Below are 5,677 nucleotides of genomic sequence, written 5' to 3' on the forward strand. Positions count from 1 at the left end.
TCTTGAGGTGTCAAGGATTTACATCCCTGCACCCATTAGGCATGTAAAATGCCCTTGCACACAACTCTGGGCGTTCAGTGCCAGGTTGGTGCCCATTTTGGGCGTTCAACGCCCATTTGTTCGCCATTTCTGGCGTTGAACGCCAGAACCATGCTTGTTCTGGGCGTTCAGCGCCAGCTCTTCTCCAGGGTGTCATTCTGGCGTTCAGCGCCCAGATGATGCCCATTTTGGGCGTTCAGCGCCCAGATACTGCCCATTTTGGGCGTTCAGCACCAGAACCATGCTCTGTTCTGGCGTTGAACGCCAAGCAGGTGCTTCCTCCAGGGTGTGATTTTTCTTCTGCTGTTTTTGATTCCGTTTTCAATTTTTTTGTTTATTTTGTGACTCCACATGATCATGAACCTATAAAGACATATAACTAAGAAAAATATAGTTAGATAAATAAAAATTGGGTTGCCTCCCAACAAGCGCTTCTTTAATGTCAATAGCTTGACAGTGGGCTCTCATGGAGCCTCACAGATGTTCAGAGCATTGTTGAGACTCTCCAACAGCAAACTTAGAGTTTGGATATGGGAGTTCAACACCGAACTTAGAGTTTGGTTGTGGCCTCCCAACACCAAACTTAGAGTTTGACTGTGGGGGCTTTGTTTGACTCTGCTTTGAGAGAAGCTTCTTCTGCTTCCTCTCCATGGATGCAGAGAGAGATCCTTGAGTTATAAACACAAGGTTGTCCTTATTCAATTGAAGGATCAATTCTCCTCTGTCCACATCAATCACAGCTCTTGCTGTGGCTAGGAAAGGTCTTCCTAGGATGATGGATTCATCCTCTTCCTTCCCAGTATCTAAGACTATGAAATCAGCAGGGATGTAAAGGCCTTCAACCTTTACTAACACGTCCTCTACTTGTCCATAAGCCTGTTTTCTGGAATTATCTGCCATCTCTAATGAGATTTCAGCAGCTTGTACCCCATAGATTCCCAGTTTCTCTATTACAGAGAGGGGCATGAGGTTTATCCCTGAACCAAGGTCACACAGAGCCTTAAAGATCATGGTGCCTATAGTACAAGGTATTATGAACTTTCCAGGATCCTGTCTCTTCTGAGGCAATGTCAGTTGATCCAGATCACTTAGTTCATTGATGAACAAGGGAGGTTCATCTTCCCAAGTATCAATGCGAAATAATTTGGCATTTAGCTTCATGATTGCACCAAGGAACTTGGCAGCTTGCTCTTCAGTAACATCCTCATTCTCTTCAGAAGAGGAATACTCATCAGAGCTCATGAATGGCATAAGGAGGTTCAATGGAATCTCTATGGTCTCTAGATGAGCCTCAGAGTCCTTTGGTTCCTCAGAGGGAAGCTCCTTATTGATCACTGGACGTCCCAGGAGGTCTTCCTCCTTGGGATTCACGTCCTCTCCTTCCCTTACAGGTTCGGCCATGCTGCTTATGTCAATGGCCTTGCACTCTCCTTTTGGATTCTCTTCTGTATTGCTTGGGAGAGTACTAGGAGGGATTTTAGTGATCCTTTTACTCAGCTGGCCCACTTGTGCTTCCAAATTTCTAATGGAAGACCTTGTTTCATTCATGAAACTTACAGTGGCCTTGGACAGATCAGAGACTAAGTTTGCTAAGCTAGATGGATTCTGCTCAGAATTCTCTATCTGTTGCTAAGTGGATGATGGAAAAGGCTTGCTATTGCTAAACCTGTTTCTTCCACCATTATTAAAGCCTTGTTGAGGCTTTTGATCCTTCCATGAGAAATTCGGATGATTTCTCCATGATGAGTTATAGGTGTTTCCATAAGGTTCACCTAAGTAATTCACCTCTGCTATTGCAGGGTTCTCAGGATCATAAGCTTCTTCTTCAGAAGATGCCTCTTGAGTACTGTTGGATGCAGCTTGCATTCCATTCAGACTCTGAGAAATCATATTGACTTGCTGAGTCAATATTTTGTTCTGAGCCATTATGGCATTCAGAGTATCAATCTCAAGAACTCCTTCTTCATAGGCGTCCCATTATTCACAGGATTCCTTTCAGAAGTGTACATGAACTAGTTATTTGCAACCATGTCAATGAGTTCTTGAGCTTCTGCAGGCGTTTTCTTTAGGTGAATAGATCCACCTGCAGAGGTATCCAATGACATCTTTGATAACTCAGACAAACCATCAAAGAATATATCTAGGATGGTCCATTCTGAAAGCATGTCAGAAGGACACTTTTTGGTCAGTCCTTTGTATCTCTCCCAAGCTTCATATAGGGATTCACCTTCTTTTTGTCTGAAGGTCTGAACGTCCACTCTAAGCTTGCTCAGCTTCAGGCTATCTCTGGGTTGAGAGTCCAACCACACTCTAGCTCTGTCTCTTACAGCAAAAGGGAAAAGCATGAGCCTGTAGACTTCAGGATCTACTCTATTAGTCTTAACAGTATCACAGATCTGCAAGAATTCAGTTAAGAACTGAAAAGGATCTTTAGATGGAAGTCCATGAAACTTGCAGTTCTGCTGCATCAGAGAAACTAGCTGAGGTTTCAGCTCAAAGTTGTTTGCTCCAATGGCAGGAATGGAGATGCTTCTTCCATGTAAATTGGAATTAGGTGCAGTAAAGTCACCAAGCATTCTCCTTGTATTATTATTATTTTCGGCTGCCATCTCCTCTTTCTGTTCGAAAATTTCTGAAAAGTTCTCTCTGGATTGTTGTAATTTAGCTTCTCTTAATTTTCTCTTCAAAGTCCTTTCAGGTTCTGGATCTACTTCAACAAGAATGTTCTTGTCCTTGCTCCTGCTCATATGAAAAAGAGAGACCAGAAAAATAATAATAATAGGGGTCCTTTTACCACAGTATAGAGGTCCCAGTGTGAGTTAGAAGAAAAGAGGAAGAAGAAATTCGAACACAGATGGAAGAGAGGGTTCGAATTTGGTGAGTGAGGAAGAGATGTTAGTAGATGAATAAATAAATAGAATGAGATGAGAGAGAGGGGAATTTTCGAAAATAATTTTTTGAAAAAGAGTTAGTGATTTTTGAAAATAGTTTTTGAAAAAGGTTAGTAATTTTCGAAAATTAATTTTGAAAAGGGTTAATAGTTTTTCGAAAATTCAAATAAAAAATAAAATAATTAGTTTAATTAAGAAGAAATTTTGAAAAAGAGGGAGATATTTTCGAAAATTAGAGAGAGAGAGAGAGAATTAGTTAGGTAGTTTTGAAAAAGATAGAAACAAACAAAAAGTTGGTTAGTCAGTTGAAACAAATTTTGAAAGTCAATTTTGAAAAGATAAGAAGTTAGGAAGTTAGAAAAGATATTTTGAAATCAAATTTTTGAAAAAGATATGATGAGAATATATTTTTGAAAAGATAGGATAGAAATTAGTTTTTTAAAAAAATTTAATTTTTAAAATCACAATTAATGACTTGATTCACAAGAAATCACAAGATATGATTCTAAAACTTAAAGTTTGAATCTTTCTTAACAAGCAAGTAACAAACTTTGAAATTTTTGAATCAAAACATTAATTGGTGATGTTATTTTCGAAAATTATGTGATAAAGTTAAGAAAAAGATTTTTGAAAAATATTTTTATAATTTTCGAAAATAACTAAGAAAAATGAAAAAGATTTGATTTTTGAAAAAGATTTTGAAAAAGATAAGATTTTTCAAATTGAAAATTTGATTTGACTCATAAGAAACAACTAGATTTTAAAAATTTTTAAAAAAGTCAAATCCAATTTTCGAATGTATGAGAGAGAAAAAGGAAAAGATATTTTTTTATTTTTTTTGACTTTTTTTTTATGATGAGAGAGAAAAAAATTAAAAACATCATTTTCATGTTTTTCTCTTTTATTTTTGAATCAAAACAAGGAATGCATGCAAGAACACTATGAATGTCAAGATGAACACCAAGAACACTATGAAGATCATGATGAACATCAATATCACATTTTTAAAAAATTTTTAATGCAAAGAAAACATGCAAGACACCAAACTTAGAATTCTTTAATGCTTAGACACTAAGAATTCAAGAATGCATATGAAAAACAAGAAAAGACACAAAACATGTAAATGCAAAGATCAAACAAGAAGACTTACCAAGAACAACTTGAAGATCATGAAGAACACTATGAATGCATGAGAATTTTCGAAAAATGCAAGATGCACATGCAATTGACACCAAACTTATAACATGACTCAAGACTCAAACAAGAATACAAATATTTTTTATTTTTATGCTTTTCTAATTTTTTTGTATTTTTTTCAAAATTATTATGAAAAAGAAAAATAAGGATTCAAAAATTTTAATATGAATTCCAAGAATCTTACGCTCTAAAGCTCCAATCAAAGGGTCAGGCATGGCTTAATAGCCAGCCAAGCTTTAGTATGTAACTCAGACATGACAAGCCTAACATGCCCTACAGTCGTGGCTTTACAGCCAGTCAGGTTTCAACATGCTTCATGAAACACTAGAATTCATTCTTGAAAGTTCTGAAGGAAAATATATTTTAGAAAACATTTTTTTTTGAAAACATTTTTATTTTTTTTTTTTCGAAAACAAAGGAGAAATTTTTGAAAAAATTTTTTTTTTTTAAAAATTTTTGAAAATAAAACAAAAATAAAATTACCTAATCTGAGCAACAGGATGAACCGTCAGTTGTCCAAACTCGAACAATCCCCGGCAACGGCACAAAAAACTTGGTGCGCAGAAATTGTGATTACACTTTGATTATGTAAAATTCATCGCTCTTTCTTTCCCTGGTAATGGTGCCAAAAACATGATGCCAATACCATGGTTCACAACTTCGCACAACTAACCAGCAAGTGCACTGGGTCGTCCAAGTAATACCTTACGTGAGTAAGGGTCGAATCCCACGGAGATTGTCGGTATGAAGCAAGCTATGGTCACCTTGTAAATCTCAGTCAGGCGGATATAAAATAGTAATGGGGTTTTCGAAAATAATTAATAAAATAGGGATAGAAATACTTATGTAAATCATTGGTGAGAATTTCAGATAAGCGAATAGAGATGCTTTCGTTCCTCTGAACCTCTGCTTTCCTGCTGCCTTCATCCAATCAGTCTTACTCCTTTCCATGGCTGGCTTTATGTGATACATCACCATTGTCAATGGCTACTTTCGGTCTTCTCTCGGGAAAATGATCCAAATGCCCTGTCACGGCACGGCTAATCGTCTGGAGGCATCACCCTTGTCAATGGTTTCATCTTATCCTCTCAATGAAAATGGTCAACGCACCCTGTCACGGCACGGCTATTCATCTGTCGGTTCTCGATCATGCTGGAATAGGATTTACTATCCTTTTGCGTCTGTCACTAACGCCCAGCAATCGCGAGTTTGAAGCTCGTCACAGTCATTTAATTATTGAATCCTACTCGAAATACCACAGACAAGGTTTAGACTTTCCGGATTCTCTTGAATGCCGCCATCATTCTAGCTTACACCACGAAGATTCTGATTAAGAGATCTAAGAGATACTCATTCAGTCGAAGGTAGAACGGAAGTGGTTGTCAGGCACGCGTTCATAGGGAATGATGATAATTGTCACGTTCATCACATTCAGATTGAAGTGCGAATGAATATCTTAGAAGCGAAATAAGATGAATTGAATAGAAAACAGTAGTACTTTGCATTAATCTTTGAGGAACAGCAGAGCTCCACACCTTAATCTATGGAGT

At 37.3% G+C, this 5,677-nt stretch overlaps 1 non-coding gene across 1 annotated transcript; it reads left to right on the forward strand.

The window, feature by feature from the left end:
* The first annotated feature begins 2,198 nt into the window (after nt 1-2,198).
* LOC112767911 (small nucleolar RNA R71) lies at nt 2,199-2,306 on the forward strand. Its single transcript, XR_003185350.1, has one exon. It is a non-coding gene; the product is annotated as a small nucleolar RNA R71 (small nucleolar RNA).
* Nucleotides 2,307-5,677: the final 3,371 nt, after the last annotated feature.

Source organism: Arachis hypogaea, chromosome 17 (assembly GCF_003086295.3).
Source record: "Arachis hypogaea cultivar Tifrunner chromosome 17, arahy.Tifrunner.gnm2.J5K5, whole genome shotgun sequence".
In the NCBI taxonomy this organism is placed as follows: Eukaryota; Viridiplantae; Streptophyta; class Magnoliopsida; order Fabales; family Fabaceae; genus Arachis; species Arachis hypogaea.